Raw genomic sequence first — 13,451 nt, 5'->3', positions numbered from 1 at the left:
ATCGAGTCTCTCACTGCGACCGTGACTCAATTAGAGAATAAATGTGAGGATTTGGAGTTGAGGTCACGGCGCAATAATGTTAGAATAGTGGGAGTTCCAGAGGGCGCTGACACCTGTACAACTGCTGCTGTAGCGGCCTTGTTAAAAGAAGCGTTTGGTCTGGAGAAGGAACCAGTTTTGGACCGGTCCCACCGAAGCCTGCTGAACGACCACGAGCTATTGTGTGCAGATTCCACTATCACAGTGACTGTGTTGACATTTTACACCGTGTGAGAGAGATCCAGCAGATTAAAGTGAGGGATTTGACCATCTCCGGGCCGCATTTAATGAGGTTCGTCGTCAACTTCGTGGTATTGAGGGTGCTCGCTATGGAATACTTCACCCAGCTCGGCTTTGCATTACATATAACGGTGTTCAGAAGGACTTTATTTCAGCGGATGAAGCAGGAGACTATGTTAAATTCTTAATATCGGGGTGCACTGCATCACCTACACAGCAGAGTCTTTTTCACTCTTCTTTTATTTTTATTTTTTGCACTCGGCCTTCCAGCTGTACAGAATTCGGATTCTTATTGAAGATATTGTCGTTGCATTACTCCACCTAGATTTTGTGGACTCACTCCTCTTAAATTCACTTCTGTATTAATGTGATTCTCTGTTTTGATGCTCTGACCAGGTTAGAGTTTCTGTTTATTTAATTTTATTAGTGTTATCTCCTTGGCTTTACGTGATACACTGTTATATTATTTGTTACAAGTCTTTAAAAGGTAAGGACATTATATTTATTATTGTGTGCAGACTGTTTATCAGTCTTGATAATTTTGTTGGTTAGTTCAGCTTACTCTCCGAGTTGTTTTCACATTGTGGACAACATTCGCAACGTTGTAGGATACACTGCTGTCTCATTTGTTTATGGAGACTTTGGTTGTGGGAGTTTGGAGGATTGTGAGAGTAAGCATAACATGCCAATGCTTTTTAAGGATGTAATGTTATTTAATTGCGAATCTGTTTTTAGAGGATTTAAACCTGACATGGTGAACAAATTATATTATAGAATTCAGGCAATTTTACTGGGGTTATCTCATACAGTGTAGCAAGTAATAATCTGGAAAGACCTTTGTAATATCACAGTATAAAACGGGATTTAAAGAGAAGCAAATGAATCACATGTAAATGAATCATATGTAAATGAATCACATGAAAATGTATCACTTGAATATGAATCTCATGAAAATGAATCTCATGAAAATGAATCACATGTAAATGAACCATATGAAAATGAATAAATAAATTAAAGACAACAGTGTTTGCAGTTGTGTGATATCCATGAGAGCAAAGTATTTTTGTGAATTTTTTAACAAAAGATCAAAACAATAAAGCTTTTTCACAGTCTTCTTTGCTTATATTACCAAGGGTGCCAATATTAGTGGAGGGCACTATATATGAAACCTAACACTATTCCTCTTCATAACAGTGCAAGGGATTGACTGTTCCTCAAGCTCAGCTATATCACTTGAGTTCATGATGGGCTTAACTAGATGTTTGCAGGACTGTTTTATTAATCTAGTTCATGCAGCTATCTTGTTTGTTTGTTAATGTCAGAGTTATTTTCTAACATATTTAGACCAGGTATGTTACTAAGGAGCCCTGCGATGGACTGGCACCCTGTCCAGGGTGTACCCTGCCTTGTGTCCGATGCTGCCTGGGATAGGCTCCAGGTTCCCCGTGACCCTGAAAAGGAGTAAGCGGTAGAAGATGGATGGATGGATGGATGGATGTTACTAAGGATGTTGTAAATGCATTCCACAGAACCACACATTCATGTTAATGAACCCTGCCCTCCCTTTCCCATGAGCTTCATAGCTGTACTCACCTGCATGAAATAAAAAATTTCCAGCTTGTGCAACTATTTAGTTGCATCCCACAGGATCCTAGTCCCATTGCAGACCTCTAGTCCACACCTGATACCCTTTGAACCTTTCTGGCAAAAAGAATAATGTGCCTCGTACGCATATCTGTATTTGTATCTTCTCTATCTATCTATCTATCTATCTATCTATCTATCTATCTATCTATCTATCTATCTATCTATCTATTATTATTATTATTATTATTATTATTAATAATAATAATAATAATAATAGATAGTTATTATATAGTTATATTATTATATAGTTATTATTATAGTAATATAATTATTATTATTATTATTATTATTATTATTATTATTATTATTATTATTATTATTATTATTATCATCATCATCTATTCCCTAATACAGTCATGAATCACATTGCTGTAATATAGCTATTGTCATATAGTTGTTGTCATTGCCTATTTTATTACATAGAAGTAGTAACTGAATGGCTATATATATGATGAAAACTTAATGTTGCATGAAACATGATGAAAGAAAATATAAAAGGGAATCCTTCAGAGGATTGTAAAATCAAAAGGACATTCAATCAAACCTTTGTGAATTGCACATTAAGAAATATTTTGAAATGGTAACATTCTGTAATGCCTCTCTACTCACTATTCTTGTTAAGATCACTGATGTATTTATCAGGCCATTATGGAAAATGTTCTTATACACACCCCACTGAGGAAGGTGTGTGTTCTCTCTTTATGCGCATTTGGAAAAGCAGCCCTATGCATGTCCTTTGTTCACTTTTGCTGCTTTAGCTCGCACCTTGCATTAGCACAGATATGTTATGATAATCATGGGCAGAGAAAATTATAAAATGCCTGTGTGTTAGTTCAGTGCATTCAGAGTTATGCTGTATTACAGTCATCTGTTTGCACTTGACATGTACCCATAATCAGTTACATGATGCATTGCAGTATTCAGTATTCACAGAGAAAATTATTATGTTTGACATTTCAAATTATTTAAAAAATATTGTCAGGAAGAGATACAAAACATTTTTCTCTCCTATTCAAAAGGCAGCATGGGGCAGCTGTCTTATAATGTTCCTTATTTTGGACAGATTTAAAGGCAGCTTCTGATATGTCCTCATATGTTTACCACATTCATGCAGTCTTGATAATCTCAAATAAATGAACTGTAACTCTGAGAAATTCTACTTCACAATGTTTAAATGCCATAAAATTTGTAAAATAACTCGACTGCAGACCTCCAGAGCAAATTATCTCTGTGTCAAAGATTTTTGCTGCTGTAGTAATGGATTGTGTCGCCAATAAGGTGCTTCTTCTATTTGTCCATGATATATGTGGCACATAAAGGTAGCAATATTGATCTGAAGAATGTGTGTATGCTGGTTGTTTTGCACTGCTGACAGATAATTACAGCAATGACATTTATACACAAATGTGAATGTATCAGAGCAAAACCTTAGAAGGTTTGTCAATGTGTCAATGTGGACTACTCATAAATACAATCATACTGTTTCTTCCACTAATCTTTGTATCCCTTACGTTATATTTTTATTATTTTTTTCCTACCTGTGTAGAAGTAAATTCTGCTTTTTGTTCACTCTATTTATGTCACGTAGAGTAAAAAATAAATAAATAAATAAATTCACTGCATATCATACTGTGTATGGTTGTGTATGTTACCAATAAAATTATAAATTGATCATCTATTACAATATAAAACTGAAAAATATAAACTGATACTCATTCTACAATGATATAATGATGTTTGTGCCACAGGTATTTTGGAATAGAAAGCTAATCCATTGATTCTGAATATTTTTGAAGCTGTTTATATGCAGTATTGTCTGATTATATATAGATAAATACTCAAAATAATACAAATAGTTTCGTATAAATAGCGAAGTTCCCATCCACTATGTCATGATTCCCCCTTAAAGCAGCGTGCTCTAAGCGCGAATGCGAGAGCATCTGCTTTTCCGTTGTTGACCGTAATGACATCTAGACACGTGTGTTTTGTTTATGTTTCTGTCATGTCTCCTCCCTGTTCTGTCATTGGCTGGGATTTCACGTGGGTCTGTATTGCTCTCAGCTGCTAGCGGTTTAGACGCTGATCATGTCCGCATATATACCGCGCGCCTCCCAGCACACAACGCGGAAGATTATCTTAGTCTTAGTCATAGTCATAGTCATAGTCATAGTCATAGTCATAGTCATAGTCCATGTTTAGAGTTAGTTCGCGCTGGATTATCTGCTTCCGGTCCCTCGTCATAGTTCGTTTCTCGTTTAGTTTATTGACCCTGTTTTCCGTGACCACGACCTAGATTCCAGCCTTGCCCCGTGTATGCCTGTTTGCCAATCGCCTGACCTCTTGCATGTTTGTGGACTACGTTTTGGGTCACGTTTTGGATTTGTCTGCCTGTCTCTCTTTCAAATAAACAACTGTTCATCCTGCACTTGCATCCGTCCTATCTCTGCTCCGTCACGATTCGTGACACACCAATTTTTTATGTAGCTGAATGGAAATGCCTCATATGTGGACAACTGCCTTAATATAAAAATGTTTCCTCAAGTATGACGTGTAAAGTTTTGGTTATTGGAATAAAGACAAGATGCAATAAAATGTGACAAAAACACATTTGTTTCATATCACAGCAAACCAGCAACTCCATTTCCCAAGAAGCACCATGAACCACAAACAGGGCCTAAGAGGACTACCCTTCCCACACAAGCACATGTTCACCTTCTCCGGAGTTCTAATCACACACACCTGCATCCTATTCACAGCACTCACAACCACGCTATAAGAGACCTTTTGAACACTATGCGAAATATAACGCTCAGTTGCCTAGTCATGTTTCCAAGCCTTGTATCGTGTTTGCTTTTCAAGATCTTTGACCTTGTTTACTCTGTTGACCTCGATTCTCTGTCCTGCCTAGTTTTGCCTAGTTTTGCCTGTTTGCCTGATCGTTTGACCCTAACCTGCCTTGTACTTTGATTTCTGCCTGATTCTTTGGACTTTGTTTGATTAAACTGCCATACCTGCACTTGCTTCTGTCCTGCGCCTACATTATGTGACAGAATACTTCGCCTCCTCATGGAAGCAGCAGGTAAGCCAGAGTGGCAGCAAGCAGTCAACGCCCAAGGACGGCTGATGAGCGAACAACACCAACAGCTAGCCTATCTGACCGAGCAGGTCACTCATCTTTCCCAGCCCACACACAGGTTGTCATGCCAACTCATACCCAGTTTCCTCCGATACCTGCACTGGAGAAGTATGCCGCGGATGCGGTACGATGTAAAGGTTTCCTTCTACAATGCTCCTTGTTCTTTGCTAGCTATCCTGGCATGCCGGAGACCTGTAAGGTCAGTTACTTTATGGAACTCTTAACTGGTAAGGCTCTCACCTGGGCTACAGCAGTATGGGAGCAAGGCGACGAGTCCATCTCCTCTTTGGCGCATCTTTGATCACTCTCCCGATGTCACAGAGACAGGAGAGGAGCTTCTTACTATGATTCAAAGCTCATGATGTGTTCCTGAATATGCTCTCGAGTTCTGGACCGTCACTGCAAGGAGTAAGTGGAACGAACCAGCTCTAAAGATGGTGGCAGGTTTGGCAGGGCTTCCAAACCACACTATCAAAGGGTGAGTTCATCTCAGTTATCCCAGTTAATTTCTCAGCCTGCATTCGTTCTACTGGTCATGGTTGAATACTCAGGGGTGTCTTATGTACTAGAAGTATTGATTGATTCCGGAGCGCTGGGGAATTTCATCGATCAAGACACTGTTCAATAGTTCAACATCCCCGTTTGTCCATTACCGCAGCCACGGAAGATCCAAGCCAGTGATGGAGCCCCATATTACATTGCACAGAACCGCTCACCCTCCAAGCCAGTGCACTCCACAGAGAAACTGTTGCCTTCTATGTCACAGTATCTGCCAGACATCCCATCATTCTAGCTCTCCCCTGGTTGGAACAACATAACCCATGCATTTCATGGACTAACAAACAAATAACACACTGGTCTACTCACTGCCTTGCAAACTGTCTACCCCAGTAGTTCTGCTGGCGGCTACATCCACTAAAAGCTCTAACCAACCCACTCCAGTTCAAGTTCCATCTGAATATCAGGAATATTGGAGGTTTTCAGTAAAGAGAAGGCCAGCGGACTACCTCCACATCGACCATATGACTGTGCTATCGAGTTGCTCCCCGGAGCCAATCCACCTCGAGTCGATTGTATCCTCTATCACAGATAGAACAACGAGCTATGGAGGAATAAATTCAACAGGCACTCCAGCAAGGCTATGTCAGACCCTCTACATCCCCTGCATCAGCAGATTTCTTGTTTGTGGAGAAAATGGGAGGTGGTCTCAGGCCATGCATAGATTACCAGGGCCTCAACCAATGTTCTGTTAAGTATCACTACTCTCTGCTGCTGGTCCCAGCAGCCCTAGAATAACTCCGGTCAGCTACTATCTTCACAAAACTGGACCTTCGCAGTGCATACAACCTGGTTCGTATCCGAGAGGGAGATGAGTGGAAGACGGCCTTCAGTACTACCTCAGGCCACTATGAATACTTGGTCATGCCGTATGGGCTCTCTAGCACCCGTCAGTGTTCCAGTGTTTCATCAATGACGTCCTAAGGGATATGTTGGGTCGCAATGTAATCACCTACATTTACGACATTCTGATATATTCAAGTTCCCCTGGAGAACCTGTCCGCCATGTCCGTCAAGTCTTACAAAGACTCCTTAAACGTCAGCTCTACATAAAAGCAGAGAAGTGTGAATTACACCAGCACACCATCTCGTTCATGGGTTACATTATCAGCCCTGAGGGGGTCACCATGGACCAACCGAAGGTACAGGTGTTGGTGGAGTGGCCCACTCCATGAACAGTCAGGGATTTACAATGATTTCTGGGTTTTGCCAACTTCTACCAATGTTTTATCACAGATTTCAGCTCCATTGCACACCCTTTAACGTCCCTCCTGAGAGGCAAGCCCAAACGATTGTCCTGGAATTCAGCTGCCCAAACAGCATTAGATCAACTCAAGGAAGCCTTCACCACAGCTCCCATCATCAAGCACCCAGACCCTTCCAAGCCCTTCGTTGTAGAGGTTGATGCATCAGAGACAGGTGTGGGAGCTATCCTCTCTCAGTGGTTTGGAGATAAGCCCAAGCTTCAACCCCTGGCCTTCTTTTCCAAGAAGCTGTCACCAGCAGAACGAAACTATGATGCGGGAAACTCTTGGCAGTGAAATTAGCCAGGAGGAATGGTGGCATTGGCTGGAGGGAGCAACACATCCCTTCATCATATTCACAGACCACGAGAACCTTGAGTACCTACATACAGCCAATTTTCTGACACCTCGTCAAGCCTGCTGGTCATTATTCTTCTCACGTTTTCAGTTCACTTAGTCTTACAGGGCAGGTTCCAAGAATACAAAGGCCGATGCCCTCTCCCGTCTAGACAGCACTGAGATTCAAGAAAGCCACGAAGAATTCATTCTCCCGCCTTCCTGTATTGTTAGCTCCCTGGAATGGGAGTTGGACCAAACCCTAGCATGCATACCAAGATCACAAATTCCAGTAGCGTGCCCACCCATGAAACCAGAACAGCACCGATTGAAGCTCATTTCCTGGGCCCATAGGGCGGTCACCCAGGTGCACAACGCACCTACCATCTGTTGTGGGAGAAGTACTGCTGGCCTAACCTGCTAAGGGATGTGCACCACATAGTATCGTCCTCCTTGACGTATGCCTAATATAAGGTTCCATGAACACTGCCAGCCAGCAAGCTCAATCCCCTACCCATACCTGAATGCCCGTGGTCCCACCTTTCCATTGATTTCATCACTGACCTACCAGAATCCCAAGGAAACACGACTACCTTAGTGGCTATGGACCAGTTTTCCAAGTTGCTGCGTCTCATTCCACTACCTACCATTCCATCAGCTTTTATGGTGGCCGAATTGTTGTTCCAGCATGTATTCAGGTACCTCGGGATCCCAGAGGAGATCGTCAGTGATCGGGGACCACAATTCATGTCACGAGTCTGGTCCAGTTTAATGGAGAGGATGGGGATCACCGTCAATCTCACCTCAGGCTACCCCACACAAGCGAATGGTCAAGTGGAATGAGCTTTCCAGGAGATTGCACGGTTTCGCCATGCATTCTGTGCGTCTAAACCTGAGGACTGGTCCAAATTCTTCTCCTGGGACAAATACGCCATAAATTCCCTGTTCACTCAGCCACAGGCCTCACCCCATTCCAGTGTGTTTTAGGTTGCCAGCCACCTCCGTTTAGATGGAATGCCAAACCCACCGAATTCCCTGCCATAGAAGAATGGTTCCAGAGTAGTGAACAAGTTTGGGCAAGTACACACCATCATGTTGTGCAAACCTCATGTACCTACAAGCAAAAGGCTGATTGTCGTCACAGTGAACACCCCAGTACCAGCCAGGTGACAGACTCTGGCTTTCAACTAAGGACCTCAAACAACCACATGCTTGCAGAAAGCTCATCCCAAAATACATTAGACCATTCAAAATCATCAAACAAATCAATGAAGTCACCTACAAGTTGGTGTTACATCGACACAGTCGCATCACTCCATTGTTTCACATCTCATGACTCAAGCCTGTTATCCTTGGACCACTAGCCATGGACGTGCCCCTTGATGCCCCTCCTGTCCCACTGGAGATCGACGGCCAATGTGCATACCTTATAAAGTACATCCTAAACTTGCTGTGTAGGAGGGACAAGCTTGAATACTTGATTGAATGGGAGGGATATGGGCCACAGGACCGATGCTGGTTTCCTGCTCAGGACATCCACAGCTATGTAAATATTTTCATGCACTACATCCAGAACATCCAGAACCCTGACCCTGAGGCAGACTCAGAAAGAACTTTGCTCCTAGAGTGAGCCCTTCGGGGAGGAACTCTGTCATATCACAGCAAACCAGCATCTCCATTTCCCAGGAAGCACCATGAACTACAAACATGGCCAAAAAGGACTACACTTCCCACACACGCAGATGTTCAGCTTCTCCGGAGTTCTCACCCCCGCATCCTATTCACAGCACTCACAACCACGCTATATAAGAGACTATTTGAACACTATGACTTCGCAAAGTATTATGCTCAGTTGCCTAGTCTCTGTCGTATTTCCAAGCCTTATATTGTGTTTGCTTTCTGACCTTTGACCTTCTTTACTTTGTTGACCTCGATCCTCTGCCCTGCCTAGTTTTGCCTGTTTGACTGATCGTTCAACCCTAGCTTGCCTTGTACTTTGATTTCTGCCTGATCCTTTGGACATTGTTTGATTAAACTGACATATCTGCACTTGCTTTTGTCTTGCCCCTACATTACGTGACAGTTTGAAATAAATGTGTTTGGCTGCTGTTCTTTTAATGACATTGTCAAAACAGTGGTTGATGGAGACACAACCAGCTGCATGTTTTAAAAAAATAATTTTTTAGAAACCAATTTTCAGAAATGTAAAGACTGCTTGACACTTGAATTTAGTCATGGTAACTCTCCCCTGTTAGACAACAGGGAGGGCTTAGGCTATCATGTGGTTCTACGTGCTGCTGCTGATGCATCATCTAAGTACCATAATACAATCAGAGGAAAGCACCGCCCACTTCTGCATGAGTCATTGTGGGTCATAAAATTAATAATGCTATCCAGTCAGATTTGTTCAAATTTGAAAACATTAACTGGAGAGATTCTATATTGTCTGTGGTTCAAATTTGCTGCAATCCTTAATGAGTCCTTCATCTTTCTACCAATCACAATCAATTTCTAAATGAGCTCACCCAGCAGTATCATAGAAAAAATGAGCAAAGAAAGTGCATTGAATCTGTTCACAAAATAAAGTTTGGTTGAAGGCAAATATGGTATTATGATTCACTCGCTTCAATATTAATTGTTAAAAGTTCCAACCTTCCAGCTGAGACATAAAATTTCATGTGAAGCTTTCGAAAATTCAGCAGTTTTTGAAGTGTATATATCACTTCTTAGTGTCATTACTGATTCACATTGTAAAAGGCACATAAAACTATGCCGAGTAGTAGAATATTTATTGTGACAGGATTGGGATGAAAAAAGCATTAATTGTCAGTAAAATGAAAAAGGTTGTTTGTAGTTTGATAGGCCCCAGAATATGTATTAGACTGTGATTGCATATGCCATATTCAATGTTAGTTAATTGTGATGAATGCTTGTTAATTAACCACTAACATGAAAATGTGAATCTGGGTATAATTGTTCCTGGGAAGTGTATGAAAATTGGCTAAATAGACACAAATGCAAAAATGATTAATGGTGCCAATGGGATGTGTGACTGTGTGTTGTGGTGTGTGTGTGCGCACATGTATATGAAAGAGAGTGAGGGAGGCTTTTGTGACTGCTTTTGAGAGATGTGCACATTTGTAGATGCCAAATACTGACTCTAGTTGCAGTCGTATTAATCATACGTCTAAATTGCAACTGGCAGCAGACAAGAAGTGATCTGCACTACAAGTCTCTTACAAGGAGCCAAAAATATATCATATGCAGCTCACATTTTCCAAGAACATGAGCTACAAACATTTCTCTCATTGTACCACATTTTTATTTCTTTTTTAAGTAATGTGCATCATATTGCTGGTTCAATATATAACTGTGTTCATATGGACCCCAGATGCAGTGTAGACATCCTGGAGTAGCAAGGTGTCAAGGCTGTAAGTAATTCCCTGCAGCTGGGGCTCCAGCTCACCTGTAGACCATGGTGAACCATGGCATCCACCATTCAGAGAGCTAGCCTTTATATACACAAGGCCCACAGGTCTTTTCTATACAGAACAGTTGGTATGATGGTCATGTGAACAGTTGGTCTGATGTCCACCATATGGTCTAATTAGTACTGTAGGCAAAGTACCAGACACAACAAGGATCACCTTCATGAAATGCTGCAAGGTGAATTGATTCATTTAAAAAACTAATTGATATCACATTGAATAGAAATCCTGGATTCAACCCCAGAATCATCTGGTGCAATGAATGCAAGGTGAGCTTATTGCACTCTATTTGCTGGAAAAAAAAAAAAAACCCCTGAAAACTCTCAGTGGAGAAATGTTTGAATTCATTTTGAGTTTTTTGATTAGCAGCTAATAATATAAAAATTATTAGAAAGCATAGTGTGTGCCTTTGTTGAAACTCTGCTGAAAGATGACCATAGAGATAAAGGTCTTTTTTTAATTTCACTTTCTAATGAGAACAGAATTATTTTGTCAAACTGAGGATCCTATACTCTCTGCACTAACTGTCTTGACATTTTCCATCTTTTTTGATGATGTCTCAGCCTCCTGTCATCAGGAAAATAATCACGTGCCAATTAGAGACATAATCATGCCATCTTCAGAATAGAATGTCCTCCCTGATACATACTACAATTGCATAAGATCATGGGTATCTTATTACTAATCTACTAATCTTCTTCCAAGCAGCCACATACAATACCTGTATCAGAACTGGTATTACATTTACCACACTACATATTCAGATATTATTGCAATAATTCAATTCTATTGCTATCAGAATATGGATATGAGAATCATAGTACATCTCCCGCAGTACTTCATACTACTTTATGTTTTCACTAATAAGGGTTTAATAGAGGACTGATAGAAAACGAGCATGGGGCTGGGTTCACATCTTTATAGAAGACTCAACATTGAGAAACTGATTATTATTATTATTATTATTATTATTATTATTATTACAATTACAACTTTGGCCTAGCATGAAGCTTTTTCTGCTGCTCAGTCAACATGATGTCTTATCATTCACAAGTAAAAAATTAGCTAGCTGGCTAAGATTAGCTGTTCACTGAACCACTACTTTCACTCCAGAAACATGTCATAACAGTACTGCAAATAGTTTTTTGATAGTTTGTGATTTTACTCTTGCATTGGGTTTACTAGTGATTTTTGGTGTTTGATGGAGAATACTGATGTTAAATCATGTTGGATAGGGAAAGATACTTGTTTGTGCATGAATCTTTACTTATAGTATATACTGGTGTCTGATGTGTGTTGGTTATTGTTTTGTGTCTGATGATAAATATTGGTACTTGATGGAGAATTACATGATATGCATGCAGTATATTATACCATATATCCCAATAGTCTTCTCAGAAGAACTAGGAAATCTTTATATATTTTGTTTTGTTTTCTTACTGTATATGACTGACAACTTTGTAAATGTTAATGGTAGCTAAGGTGCATTAATCTTGACCAACTAACAAGATGCAAAAAGTCTGTTTTATGAGACAAGAGTCGAAAAGTCTCCATCAACAGAGATCATTGAGCAGATTTTTATCCAAAGTGAAAACAACATGGGTCTGTGCCAGGAAACAGCATTGAGCTATTACTTGAGCCAAATATCAACGGAGAAGATAACCCATTAAAGAAGCACTGTATGAACAAAATATATCTACACTACAACCACCCCACTCAAGTGTTGTCTTCTCTGCAAAGAATGCATGCATGTTCTGGCAGTGTAAAAGGATTGTTCATTTTGATTTTAAAAAATGTGAAAATATTTTGCTGTATCAGAAAACATAACAAATGGTTGAGGAGGTCTGTTCTGTCATCCTATAAGGCCACTTGGTATTTGGTATCAAAAGCCAACTGGGCAAAATTATTACAATATAATTATAGTATTTATTGATCATAACTCATAATAACTCAATTAATCTAGTTAATAAAGATATATAAAAGCAAAATTATGCTATAAAAGCTAGTCAATATGTGAAATGTGTTTATATCAGTAATTTTGTTTACCATGATAATTCCACAATAATTGATTTGATGGGACCTTGACTTGGTGGAGGAGGAACATGCACACACATTAAGTTGCACACATTTTAATGCAGACACAAGGCTGTTGCATTGGTGATGTTGAATTTTGGTCATAGCAACCTTTAATTTGGTTGCTATGTGGATGTGAAAGGTTCCACTTCACCTGTACAAATTACAGCAATGCTGAATAGCATTGCAGCATGTAATGTAAGTGATAGTTTAGGGGAAAATGTGCATAAACACAAGAATTACACGGATTTTCCACTTACCCCAAAAGTATTTGATCAGCCAAGGCATGCTTATTGCCCAAAGCATCATTCTGGAGCAATGAGGCTAGTGCACATAAGAATGATTACTGCATTGGAAGGAATTCTGAATAGTCTATCAATCTGTATACTATGAATTATGACTCTTTGACGATAGATGATAGGTTTCATGGTAATGTTTATAAACTATGTATTTTATTTATTGCATATTAAATATTATTACCCTTAAATTAAGAAAAAGCAGTTGCTTTAAACAGTCTTCTGTATCTCTAAATCCATTTAGTTGTCCTTTATTTATTTAATTTTATTTATTTATTTATTTTACCTTTGGGGTAACCAGAATACAAAATGTCGTACTTTGTTTGTGGTTGAGACATATGCACATGAGATACTAGTTTAAATTCAAGAAAACTTGCAGATTTTAGAACTTTAT

The sequence above is a fragment of the Ictalurus punctatus genome, chromosome 11 (genome assembly GCF_001660625.3).
Source record: "Ictalurus punctatus breed USDA103 chromosome 11, Coco_2.0, whole genome shotgun sequence".
NCBI lineage: Eukaryota > Metazoa > Chordata > Actinopteri > Siluriformes > Ictaluridae > Ictalurus > Ictalurus punctatus.
Note: the sequence above shows the minus strand (reverse complement) of the source record.